The 12,542-nt window shown below is 57.2% G+C and overlaps 1 protein-coding gene across 1 annotated transcript in view; it reads left to right on the top strand.

Moving 5' to 3' along the window:
* Positions 1-3,174: 3,174 nt before the first annotated feature.
* Positions 3,175-12,542, top strand: part of NPHS1 (NPHS1 adhesion molecule, nephrin) — a 68,468-nt gene continuing 59,100 nt past the window's right edge. Inside the window, exons 1-4 of the mRNA XM_065043980.1 lie at positions 3,175-3,204; positions 4,035-4,223; positions 6,272-6,394; positions 10,014-10,142. The gene's annotated coding sequence lies outside the window, so the exon portion shown is untranslated. The remainder of the gene's footprint in view (positions 3,205-4,034; positions 4,224-6,271; positions 6,395-10,013; positions 10,143-12,542) is intronic.

The following is a 12,542-nucleotide window of genomic DNA, read 5'->3' as shown; positions in this document are numbered from 1 at the left end:
GACCCAGGCGTTCGGGAGGGACCCAGGAGTTCAGGAGGGGACCCAGGCGTTCGGGAGGGGACCCAGGAATTCGGGGGGAGACCCAGGAATTCAGGAGGGGACCCAGGAGTTCAGGAGGGGACCCAGGCGTCCGGGAGGGACCCAGGCGTCCGGGAGGGGACCCAGGAGTTCAGGAGGGGACCCAGGCGTTCGGGAGGGACCCAGGAGTTCGGGAGGGGACCCAGGCGTTCGGGAGGGACCCAGGAATTCGGGGGGAGACCCAGGAACTCAGGAGGGACACAGGAGTTCAGGAGGGGACCCAGGCGTCCGGCAGGGACCCAGGAGTTCAGGAGCGGACCCAGGCGTTCGGGAGGGACCCAGGCGTTCGGGGGGAGACCCAGGAATTCAGGAGGGACCCAGGCGTCCGGGAGGGAGCCAGGAGTTCAGGAGCGGACCCAGGCGTTCGGGAGGGACCCAGGCGTTCGGGAGGGGACCCAGGAATTCGGGGGGAGAGCCAGGAACTCAGGAGGGACCCAGGAGTTCAGGAGGGGACCCAGGCGTCCGGGAGGAACCCAGGAATTCGGGGGGAGACCCAGGAATTCAGGAGGGGACCCAGGCGTCCGGGAGGGACCCAGGAATTCAGGAGGGGACCCAGGCGTCCGGGAGGGACCCAGGCGTCCGGGGAGGTGCCTGGGGGGGGGGAGGTCTCTGGCTCCGCCCCTCCCCCCCGAAAGGGGACCCAGGCGTCCGGGCCCCCCCCGGCCCATTCGCTCCCAGCGCTGCCATGGACGGGCCAAGGGGGGTAATTAGTGGCTGGGGGTTAATTGGGAGGGGGGTAATTAGGGAGTCCTGGGGTTAATTAGGGAGTCCTGGGGTTAATTAGGGGTCTATGGGGTTAATTAGGGGTCTATGGGCTCGTTAGGGGTCTATGGGGTTAATTAGGGGTCTATGGGGTAATTAGGGGTCTATGGGGTTAATTAGGTGTCTAAGGAGTTAATTAGAGGTCTATGGGGGTTAATTAGGGGTCTATGGGGTTAATTAAGGGGATATGGGCATAATTAGGGGTCTATGGGCTCGTTAGGGGTCTATGGGGTTAATTAGCGGTCTATGGGGTTAATTAGGGGTCTATGGGGTTAATTAAGGCTATATGGGTATAATTAGGGGTCTATGGGGGTTAATTAGGGGTCTATGGGGTTAATTAAAGGTATATGGGGTTAATTAGGGGTCTATGGGTTAATTAAGGGTCTATGGGGTAATTAGGGATCTATGGGGTAATTAGGGGTCTATGGGGGTTAATTGGGGTCTATGGGGTTAATTAGGGGTCTATGGGGTTAATTAGGGGTCTATGGGGTTAATTAAGGGTATATGGGGTTAATTAGGGGTCTATGGGTATAATTAGGGGTCTATGGGTTAATTAGGGGTCTATGGGGGTTAATTAGGGGTCTATGGGGTTAATTAAGGTTATATGGGTATAATTAGGGGTCTATGGGCTCGTTAGGGGTCTATGGGGTTAATTAGGAGTCTATGGGTTAATTAGGGGTCTATGGGGTTAATTAGGAGTCTATAGGTTCATTAGGAGTCTATGGGGTAATTAGGGGTCTATGGGGTAATTAGGGGTCCAAGGGGGTAATTAGGGGTCTATGGGGGTTAATTAAGGGTCTATGGGGTTCATTAGGGGTCTACGGGGTAATTAGGGGTCTATGGGTTAATTAGGGGTCTATAGATTCGTTAGGGATCTATGGGTTAATTAGGGGTCTATGGTTTAATTAAGGGTCTATGAGGTTAATTAGGGGTCTATGGGGTTAATTGAGGGTATATGGGGTAATTAGGGGTCTATGGGGGTTAATTAAGGATCTATGGGGTTAATTAGGGGTCTATGGGGTTTAATTAGGGGTCTATGGGGTTAATTAGGAGTCTATAGGTTCATTAGGGGTCTATGGGGTAATTAGGGGTCTATGGGGTTAATTAAGGGTCTATGGGGTTAATTAGGGGTCTATGGGGTAATTAGGGGCCTATGGGGTAATTAGGGGTCTGTGGGGATTAATTAGGGGTCTATGGGCTTAATTAGGGGTCTATGGGGTTAATTAAGGGTATATGGGTATAATTAGGGGTCTATGTGGGTTAATTAGAGGTCTATGGGGGTTAATTAGGGGTCTATGGAGTTAATTAGGGGTCTATGGGGTTAATTAGGGGTCTATGGAGGATTAATTAGTGATCTATGGGTTAATTAGGGGCCTAGGGGGTTACTTAGGGGTCTATGGGGGTTAATTAGGGGTCTATGGGGGTTAATTAGGGGTCTATGGGTTAATTAGGGGTCTATAGATTCGTTAGGGATCTATGGGTTAATTAGGGGTCTATGGGTTAATTAAGGGTCTATGAGGTTAATTAGGGGTCTATGGGGTTAATTGAGGGTATATGGGGTAATTAGGGGTCTATGGGGGTTAATTAAGGATCTGTGGGGTTAATTAGGGGTCTATGGGGTCATTAGGGGTCTATGGGGTTTAATTAGGGGTCTATGGGTTAATTAGGGGTCCAAGGGGGTAATTAGGGGTCTATGGGGGTTAATTAAGGGTCTATGGGGTTATTTAGAGGTCTATGAGGGTTAATTAGGAGTCTATGGGGTTAATTAGGGGTCTATGGGGTTAATTAAGGGTATATGGGTATAATTAGGGGTCTATGGGGGTTAATTAGAGGTCTATGGGGGTTTATTAGGGGTCTATGTGGTTAATTAGGGGTCTATGGAGGATTAATTAGTGATCTATGGGTTAATTAGGGGCCTAGGGGGTTACTTAGGGGTCTATGGGGGTTAATTAAGGGTATATGGGTGTAATTAGGGCTCTATGGGGTTAATTAGGGGTAATTAGGGGTTAATTAGGGGTCTATGGGGTTAATTAGGGGTAATTAGGGGTTCATTTGAGGTCTATGGGGTTAATTAGGGGTAATTAGGGGTTAATTAGGGGTCTATGGGGTTAATTAGGGGTCTATGGGGTTAATTAGGGGTAATTAGGGGTTAATTAGGGGTCTATGGGGTTAATTAGGGGTAATTAGGGGTTAATTAGGGGTCTATGGGGTTAATTAGGGGTAATTAGGGGTTCATTTGAGGTCTATGGGGTCATTAGGGGTCTATGGGGCTAATTAGGCGGTTAATTAGGGGTCATGGGGGTTGACCTTTGCCCTTTGACCTCTGACAGCTGCTGCTGGTGCTGCTGTTCAGGGGGGTCACAGGTGAGAGGTCACGGGGTCACAAGAGGTCATGGGGTCACCGGGGGGTCATGGGGGTCACATATGGGGTCAAATGGGGGTCAGGAAGGGTCACATGGGGTCACATGGGGTCATGTGGGGTCAAATGGGGTCATGTGGGGTCAAATGGAGGCTATGGGGGGTCACGTGGGGGGTCATGGGGTCAAGAGGGTGAAATTAGGGTCACATGGGGGTCACATGGGGGTCATGGGTTCACGTGGGGGGGTCACATGGGGGTCATATGGGGGGTCACATGGGGGGTCATGAGGGTCACATGGGGGTCATGGAGGTGAAATTGGGGTCACGTGGGTCACATGTGGGTCATCAGGGTCATGTGGGGGTCATGGGGGTCACATGGGGGTCACATGGGGGTCACATGTGGGGTCATAGGGGTCACATTGGGGGGTCATGGGGGTCACATGGGGGTCATGGGGTCACACGGGGGTCACATGGCGGTCATGGGGGTGACATTGGGGTCACATGGGGGTCATGAGGGGTCATGGGGGTCACATGGTGGGTCACATGGCAGGGTCATGAGGGTGAAATCGGGGTCACTGGGGGATCATGGGGGGGTCACATAAGGGTCAAAGGGGGTCACATGATGTCATGAAGGGTCATGGGGTCACAGAGGGGTCACATGAGGTCATGAAAGGTCATGGGGTGAAATTTGGGGTCACATGGGGGGGTCATGGGGGTCACATGGGGACGGGGGGGGGGGGGGGGTCACACCAGAGGTCACCAAAGGTCACCCAGACATGTGGGGGGGCGGAGCCTCCGTTAGCCCCGCCCCCTTTTCCCGGCTTCCCCCCCACCAGTGGGCGTGGCCACGTGGCCCTTCCTGGAGGAGCCGACCAATGGGAGCGCGGTGCTGGGCGGGGGGGCGGAGCTTCGCTGCGCCGTGCGGGGGGGCGGGGCCGTGCAGTGGGCGCGGGACGGGCTCCTATTGGGCCAATTGCCCGGCCCCGCCCACCCCCGCTACCGATTGGCTGGAGACCCGAAGAAAGGTAGGAGGGGCTAAAGGGGGGCGGGGCCTCATGGGGATTAAAGGACGTGGAGGTGGGGGTGGGGTCTTTCTCGAACTCCTGGGTCCCCTCCCGCACTCCTGGGTCCCCTATTTGGGTCCCCTCCCCGAACTCCTGGGTCCCTTGGGGCACTCCTGGGTCCCCTCCCGGACTCCTGGGTCCCCTATTTGGGTCCCCCCTCCCGAACTCCTGGGTCCCTTGGGGTACTCCTGGGTCCCCTATTTGGGTCCCCCCTCCCGAACTCCTGGGTCCCTTGGGGTACTCCTGGGTCCCCTATTTGGGTCCCACACAAACTCCTGGGTCCCCTTCCCCGAACTCCTGGGTCCCTTGGGGCACTCCTGGGTCCCCCCCCCTGAACTCCTGGGTCCCCTCCCGAACGCCTGGGTCCCTCCCTGAACTTTTGGGTCCCCTCCCCGAACTCCTGGGTCCCTTGGGGCACGCCTGGGTCCCCTCCTGAACTCCTGGGTCCCCTATTTGGGTCCCCCCCCCGAACTCCTGGGTCCCCTATTTGGGTCCCCTCCCCGGACTCCTGGGTCCCCTCCCCGAACTCCTGGGTCCCTTGGGGCACTCCTGGGTCCCCTCCCGAACGTCTGGGTCCCCTCCCCGAACTCCTGGGTCCCCTATTTGGGTCCCCTCCCGAACTCCTGGGTCCCCTATTTGGGTCCCCTCCCCGGACTCCTGGGTCCCCTGCCCGAACTCCTGGGTCCCTTGGGGCACTCCTGGGTCCCCTCCCGAACTCCTGGGTCCCCTATTTGGGTCCCACCCAAGCTCCTGGGTCCCCCTCCCCGAACTCCTGGGTCCCTTGGGGCACTCCTCGGTCCCCTCCCGAACGCCTGGGTCCCCTATTGGGTCCCCTATTTGGTTCCCCCCCTGAACTCCTGGGTCCCTTGGGGCACTCCTGGGTCCCCTATTTGGGTCCCTCCTTGAACTCCTGGGTCCCCTATTCGGTTCCCCTCCCCGAACGCCTGGGTCCCCTCCCCGAACGCCTGGGTCCCCTCCCGAACGCCTGGGTCCCCTCCCCGAACTCCTGGGTCCCCTATTTGGTTCCCCTCCCCGAACTCCTGGGTCCCTTGGGGCACGCCTGGGTCCCCTCCTGAACGCCTGGGTCCCCTCCCGAACGCCTGGGTCCCCTCCCCGAACTCCTGGGTCCCCTATTTGGGTCCCCTCCCCGAACTCCTGGGTCCTTTGGGGCACTCCTGGGTCCCCTCCCCGAACTCCTGGGTCCCTTGGGGCACTCCTGGGTCCCCTCCCGAACTCCTGGGTCCCCTATTTGGGTCCTACCCAAACTCCTGGGTCCCCTCCCCGAACTCCTGGGTCCCTTGGGGCACTCCTGGGTCCCCTCCCGAACGCCTGGGTCCCCTATTGGGTCCCCTATTTGGTTCCCCCCCTGAACTCCTGGGTCCCTTGGGGCACTCCTGGGTCCCCTATTTGGGTCCCTCCTTGAACTCCTGGGTCCCCTATTCGGTTCCCCTCCCCGAACGCCTGGGTCCCCTCCCCGAACGCCTGGGTCCCCTCCCGAACGCCTGGGTCCCCTCCCCGAACTCCTGGGTCCCCTATTTGGTTCCCCTCCCCGAACTCCTGGGTCCCTTGGGGCACTCCTGGGTCCCCTCCCCGAACTCCTGGGTCCCTTGGGGCACTCCTGGGTCCCCTCCCGAACTCCTGGGTCCCCTATTTGGGTCCTACCCAAACTCCTGGGTCCCCTCCCCGAACTCCTGGGTCCCTTGGGGCACTCCTGGGTCCCCCCCCCCGAACTCCTGGGTCCCCTCCCGAACGCCTGGGTCCCTCCCTGAACTTTTGGGTCCCCTCCCCGAACTCCTGGGTCCCTTGGGGCACTCCTGGGTCCCCTCCCGAACTCCTGGGTCCCCTATTTGGGTCCTACCCAAACTCCTGGGTCCCCTCCCCGAACTCCTGGGTCCCTTGGGGCACACCTGGGTCCCCTCCCAAACTCCTGGGTTCCCTATTTGGGTCCCACCCAAACTCCTGGGTCCCTTGGGGCACTCCTGGGTCCCTTGGGGCACTCCTGGGTCCAGGGCAGCACCACCTGCTGATCTCGCGCGTGTCCCTGGATGACGACGCCGAGTTCCAGTGCCAGGTGGGGGAGGGGAACGGAACCGCCCCCCGCGGGTCCCGCCCCGCCCAGCTCACCGTGCTGGGTGAGCACTGGGAGCACTGGGACGGACTGGGAGGCACTGGGAGGGGAATGGGGGGCACTGGGAGTCACTGGGAGTTACTGGGAGGGGAATGGGGGGCACTGGGAGTCACTGGGACGGACTGGGAGGCACTGGGAGGGGAATGGGAGGGGAATGGGGGGAACTGGGAGTCACTGGGAGTTACTGGGAGGGGAGTGGGGGGGTCACTGGGAGGTACTGGGAGGGGAATGGGGGTCACTGGGAGTTACTGGGAGGGGAATGGGGGGTACTGGGAGTTACTGGGAGGGAACTGGGAGGGGAATGGGGGGTACTGGGAAGTACTGGGAGGGGAATGGGGGTCACTGGGAGGGGAATGGGGGTCACTGGGAGTTACTGGGAGGGAACTGGGAGGGGAATGGGGGGCACTGGGAGGAGATGGGGGGTACTGGGAGTCACTGGGAGGGGAGTGGGGGGTACTGGGAGTCACTGGGAGGGGAATGGGAGGGGAATGGGGGGTACTGGGAGGCACTGGGAGGGGAATGGGAGTTACTGGGAGGCACTGGGAGGGGAATGGGGGTCACTGGGAGTTACTGGGAGTCACTGGGAGGGAACTGGGAGTCACTGGGAGGGAACTGGGAGGGGAATGGGGGGCACTGGGAGTCACTGGGAGTTACTGGGAGGGAACTGGGGGTCACTGGGAGTCACTGGGAGGGGACTGGGAGGGGAATGGGGGTCACTGGGAGGGAGATGGGGGGTACTGGGAGGTACTGGGAGGGGAATGGGGGTCACTGGGAGGGGAATGGGGGTCACTGGGAGGGGAATGGGGGTCACTGGGAGTGACTGGGAGGTACTGGGAGGGGAATGGGGGTCACTGGGAGTTACTGGGAGGGAACTGGGAGGGAGATGGGGGGTACTGGGAGTCACTGGGAGGGGAGTGGGGGGTACTGGGAGGCACTGGGAGGGGAATGGGAGTGGAATGGGGGGTACTGGGAGGCACTGGGAGGGGAATGGGAGTTACTGGGAGGCACTGGGAGGGAACTGGGAGGGGAATGGGGGTCACTGGGAGTTACTGGGAGGGGAATGTGGGTCACTGGGAGTCACTGGGAGGGAACTGGGAGGGGAATGGGGGTCACTGGGAGTTACTGGGAGTCACTGGGAGGGAACTGGGAGGGGAATGGGGGTCACTGGGAGTTACTGGGAGGGGAATGGGGGGTACTGGGAGTCACTGGGAGTTACTGGGAGGGGAGTGGGGGGGTCACTGGGAGGTACTGGGAGGGGAATGGGGGTCACTGGGAGGCACTGGGAGGGAACTGGGAGGGGAATGGGGGTCACTGGGAGTCACTGGGAGGGGAATGGGGGGTACTGGGAGTTACTGGGAGGGAACTGGGAGGGGAATGGGGGTCACTGGGAGTTACTGGGTGGGGAATGGGGGGTACTGGGAGGTACTGGGAGGGGAATGGGGGGTACTGGGAGGGGAATGGGGGGTACTGGGAGGGGAATGGGGGGTACTGGGAGTCACTGGGAGGTACTGGGAGGGGAATGGGAGGTACTGGGAGTCACTGGGAGTCACTGGGAGGGAACTGGGAGGGGAATGGGGGTCACTGGGTGTTACTGGGAGTTACTGGGAGGGGAATGGGAGGGGAATGGGGGTCACTGGGTGTTACTGGGAGTTACTGGGAGGGGAATGGGAGGGGAATGGGGGTCACTGGGTGTTACTGGGAGTTACTGGGAGGGAAATGGGGGGTACTGGGAGGGGAATGGGGGTCACTGGGAGGTACTGGGAGGGGAATGGGGGGTACAGGGAGTTACTGGGAGGGAACTGGGAGGGGAATGGGGGTCACTGGGAGTTACTGGGAGGGAACTGGGAGGGGAATGGGGGGTACTGGGAGGCACTGGGAGGGGAATGGGAGTTACTGGGAGGCACTGGGAGGGAACTGGGAGGGGAATGGGGGTCACTGGGAGTTACTGGGAGGGGAATGGGGGGTACTGGGAGTCACTGGGAGGGAACTGGGAGGGGAGTGGGGGTCACTGGGAGTTACTGGGAGGGGAATGGGGGGTACTGGGAGTTACTGGGAGGGAACTGGGAGGGGAATGGGGGTCACTAGGACGGAGATGGGGGGTACTGGGAGTCACTGGGAGGGGAGTGGGGGGGGTACTGGGAGGGGAATGGGGGTCACTGGGAGTCACTGGGAGGGGAGTGGGGGGTACTGGGAGGTACTGGGAGGGGAATGGGAGGGGAATGGGGGTTACTGGGAGGGGAATGGGAGGGGAATGGGGGTCACTGGGAGTTACTGGGAGGGAACTGGGAGGGAGATGGGGGGTACTGGGAGTCACTGGGAGGGGAGTGGGGGGGGTACTGGGAGTCACTGGGAGGGGAGTGGGGGGTACTGGGAGTTACTGGGAGGGAACTGGGAGGGGAATGGGGGTCACTGGGAGGGAGATGGGGGGTACTGGGAGGTACTGGGAGGGGAATGGGGGGTACTGGGAATCACTGGGAGGGGAATGGGGATCACTGGGAGGGGAATGGGGGTCACTGGGAGTCACTGGGAGGTACTGGGAGGGGAATGGGGGGTACTGGGAGTTACTGGGAGGGGAATGGGGGGAACTGGGAGTTACTGGGAGGGGAATGGGGGGAACTGGGAGTTACTGGGAGGGAAATGGGGGTCACTGGGAGGTACTGGGAGGGGAATGGGGGGAACTGGGGGGCACTGGGAGGGGAATGGGTGTCACTGGGAGGGGAGTGGGGGGGGTACTGGGAGGTACTGGGAGGGGAATGGGGGGTCACTGGGAGTTACTGCGAGGGAACTGGGAGGGGAATGGGGGTCACTGGGAGTCACTGGGAGATACTGGGGGTCACTGGGAGGGTCATTGGGGTTCCCAGTCCCCCTCCCAGTCCCTTACTGGTCCAAACTGGTTTCCCCAGGGGGTCACTGGGACTTACTGGGACTTACTGGGACTTACTGGGATATACTGGGAAGGTCACTGGGGGTCACTGGGGGGGTCACCAGGGTTCCCAGTCCCTTACTGGTCCAAACTGGTTTCCCCAGGGGGTCACTGGGACTTACTGGGACTTACTGGGACTTACTGGGAAGGTCACTGGGAGTCACTGGGAGATACTGGGGGTTACTGGGAGGGTCATTGGGGTTCCCAGTCCCCCTCCCAGTCCCTTACTGGTCCAAACTGGTTTCCCCAGGGGGTCACTGGGACTTACTGGGACTTACTGGGACTTACTGGGACATACTGGGATATACTGGGAAGGTCACTGGGGGTCACTGGGGGGGTCACCAGGGTTCCCAGTCCCTTACTGGTCCAAACTGGTTTCCCCAGGGGGTCACTGGGACTTACTGGGACTTACTGGGACTTACTGGGACTTACTGGGGGGGTCACTGGGAGATACTGGGGGTCACTGGGAAGGTCACTGGGGGGTTACTGGGAGATACTGGGGGTTACTGGGAGGGTCATTGGGGTTCCCAGTCCCCCTCCCAGTCCCTTACTGGTCCAAACTGGTTTCCCCAGGGGGTCACTGGGACTTACTGGGACTTACTGGGACTTACTGGGATATACTGGGAAGGTCACTGGGGGTCACTGGGGGGGTCACCGGGGTTCCCAGTCCCTTACTGGTCCGAACTGGTTTTGTCCCCAGTGCCGCCGGGGCCGCCGCAATTGGCGCTGCCGCCGGGGGCGGAGCTTCCGTGGGTGGGCGGGGCCGAGGTGCACGTGACCTGCCACGCCCCCCCCGCGCGCCCTCCCGCGCAAATCAGCCTGACGCTGGGTCAGCGCGATTTTGGGGTTTTTTGGGGCATTTTGGGGCGTTTTGGGGTCATTTTGGGGGTGGGGGGCGGGGGGGGGGGGGTTGGGGGGTGAGTTTTGGGTTGAATTGGAGGGATTTTGGGGTCATTTAGGGGGGTTTTGGGGGTAAAATCCATGATTTTAGGATGCGGGGTTTTGGGTCATTTTGGGGCTTTTTTGGGGTTTTTGGGGGGTGGGGGGTGGAGGGGGGGGGGAGGGGCAGATTAGGGGGTGATTTTTGGGGTGTTTTCAGGTGATTTGGGGGTGATTTTGGGGTGATTTCAGGTGATTTTGAGGGCTGATTTTTGGGGTGATTTCAGGTGATTTTGGGGCTGATTTTGGGGGTGATTCGTGTTGATTTTTGGGGGGTTTTGGGTGGTTTTGGGGGTGATTTTGGGCTGATTTCAAGTGATTTTGGGGTGATTTGGGTGATTTGGGTGATTTTGGGGCTGATTTGGGTGATTTTGGGGCTGATTTGGGTGATTTTGGGGCCGATTTGGGTGATTTTGGGGTGTTTTGGGTGATTTTTGGGGCTGATTTGGCTGATTTTTGGGCTGATTTGGGTGATTTTGGCAATTTTGGGGCTGATTTTTGGGGTGATTTGTGTTGATTTTTGGGGTGATTTCAAGTGATTTTGGGGGCTGATTTCAAGTGATTTTGGGGCTGATTTTTGGGGTGTTTTGGGTGATTTTTGGGTGATTTGGGGCTGATTTCAAGTGAATTTTGGGGCTGATTTTGGGGTCATTTGTGTTGATTTTGGGGCTGATTTCAAGTGATTTTTGGGGTGATTTCAAGTGATTTTTGTGTTGATTTGGGGCTGATTTTTGGGGTGAATTTGGGTGATTTGGGTGATTTTTGGGGTGACCTGGGCTGATTTCAAGTGATTTTGGGGCTGATTTTTGGGGTGATTTGGGTGATTTTTGGGGTGATTTGGGGCTGATTTTTGGGGTGATTTGGGTGATTTTTGTGTTGATTTTGGGGTGTTTTGGTGATTTTGGGGCTGATTTGAGTGATTTTGGGGCTGATTTGAGTGATTTTGGGGGTGATTTGAGTGATTTTGGGGGTGATTTGGGTGATTTTTGGGTTGATTTTTGGGGTGTTTTGGGTGATTTTTGGGGTGATTTGGGGCTGATTTCAAGTGATTTTTGGAGCTGATTTTGGGGTGATTTGTGTTGATTTTGGGGCTGATTTCAAATGATTTTGGGGGTGATTTTTCGGTGATTTTTGGGGTGATTTGGGTGATTTTTGTGTTGATTTTGGGGGTGATTTGGGTGATTTTTGGGGTGATTTTGGGGCTGATTTCAAGTGAATTTTGGGGCTGATTTTGGGCTCATTTGTGTTGATTTTGGGGCTGATTTTTGGGGTGATTTTGGGGCTGATTTTTGGGGCTGATTTCAAGTGATTTCTGGGGTGATTTCAAGTGATTTTTGGGGTGATTTCAAGTGATTTTGGGGCTGATTTGGGTGATTTTGGGGCTGATTTGGGTGATTTTTGGGGTGATTTGGGGCTGATTTCAAGTGAATTTTGGGGCTGATTTTGGGCTCATTTGTGTTGATTTTGGGGCTGATTTTTGGGGTGATTTTGGGGTGATTTGGGGCTGATTTCAAGTGTTTTTGGAGCTGATTTTTGGGGTGATTTGGGTGATTTTTGGGGTGATTTGGGTGATTTTGGGGGCTGATTTTTGGGGTGATTTGGGTGATTTGGGGGCTGATTTCAAGTGATTTTGGGGGTGATTTGGGTGATTTTGGGGGTGATTTGGCTGATTTTTGGGGTGATTTTTGGGGTGATTTGTGTTGATTTTGGGGCTGATTTCAAGTGATTTTGGGGCTGATTTGAGTGATTTTGGGGCTGATTTGAGTGATTTTGGGGGTGATTTGGGTGATTTTGGGGGTGATTTGGGTGATTTTTGTGTTGATTTTTGGGGTGTTTTGGGTGATTTTGGGGGTGATTTGGGGCTGATTTCAAGTGAATTTTGGGGCTGATTTTTGGGGTGATTTGTGTTGATTTTGGGGCTGATTTTTGGGGTGATTTTTTGGTGATTTGGGGCTGATTTTTGGGGTGTTTTGGGTGATTTTTTGGGTGATTTGGGGCTGATTTCAAGTGATTTTGGGGGTGATTTGGGTGATTTTGGGGGTGATTTGGGTGATTTTGGGGCTGATTTTTGGGGTGATTTGGGTGATTTGGGGGCTGATTTCAAGTGATTTTGGGGGTGATTTGGGTGATTTTGGGGGTGATTTGGCTGATTTTTGGGGTGATTTTTGGGGTGATTTGTGTTGATTTTGGGGCTGATTTCAAGTGATTTTGGGTCTGATTTGAGTGATTTTGGGGCTGATTTGAGTGATTTTGGGGCTGATTTGAGTGATTTTGGGGGTGATTTGGGTGA

Source organism: Columba livia, chromosome 31 (genome assembly GCF_036013475.1).
Source record: "Columba livia isolate bColLiv1 breed racing homer chromosome 31, bColLiv1.pat.W.v2, whole genome shotgun sequence".
Classification (NCBI taxonomy): domain Eukaryota; kingdom Metazoa; phylum Chordata; class Aves; order Columbiformes; family Columbidae; genus Columba; species Columba livia.
The sequence above is the reverse complement of the archived record's forward strand: the minus strand, read 5'-3'. Positions and strand labels throughout refer to the sequence as shown.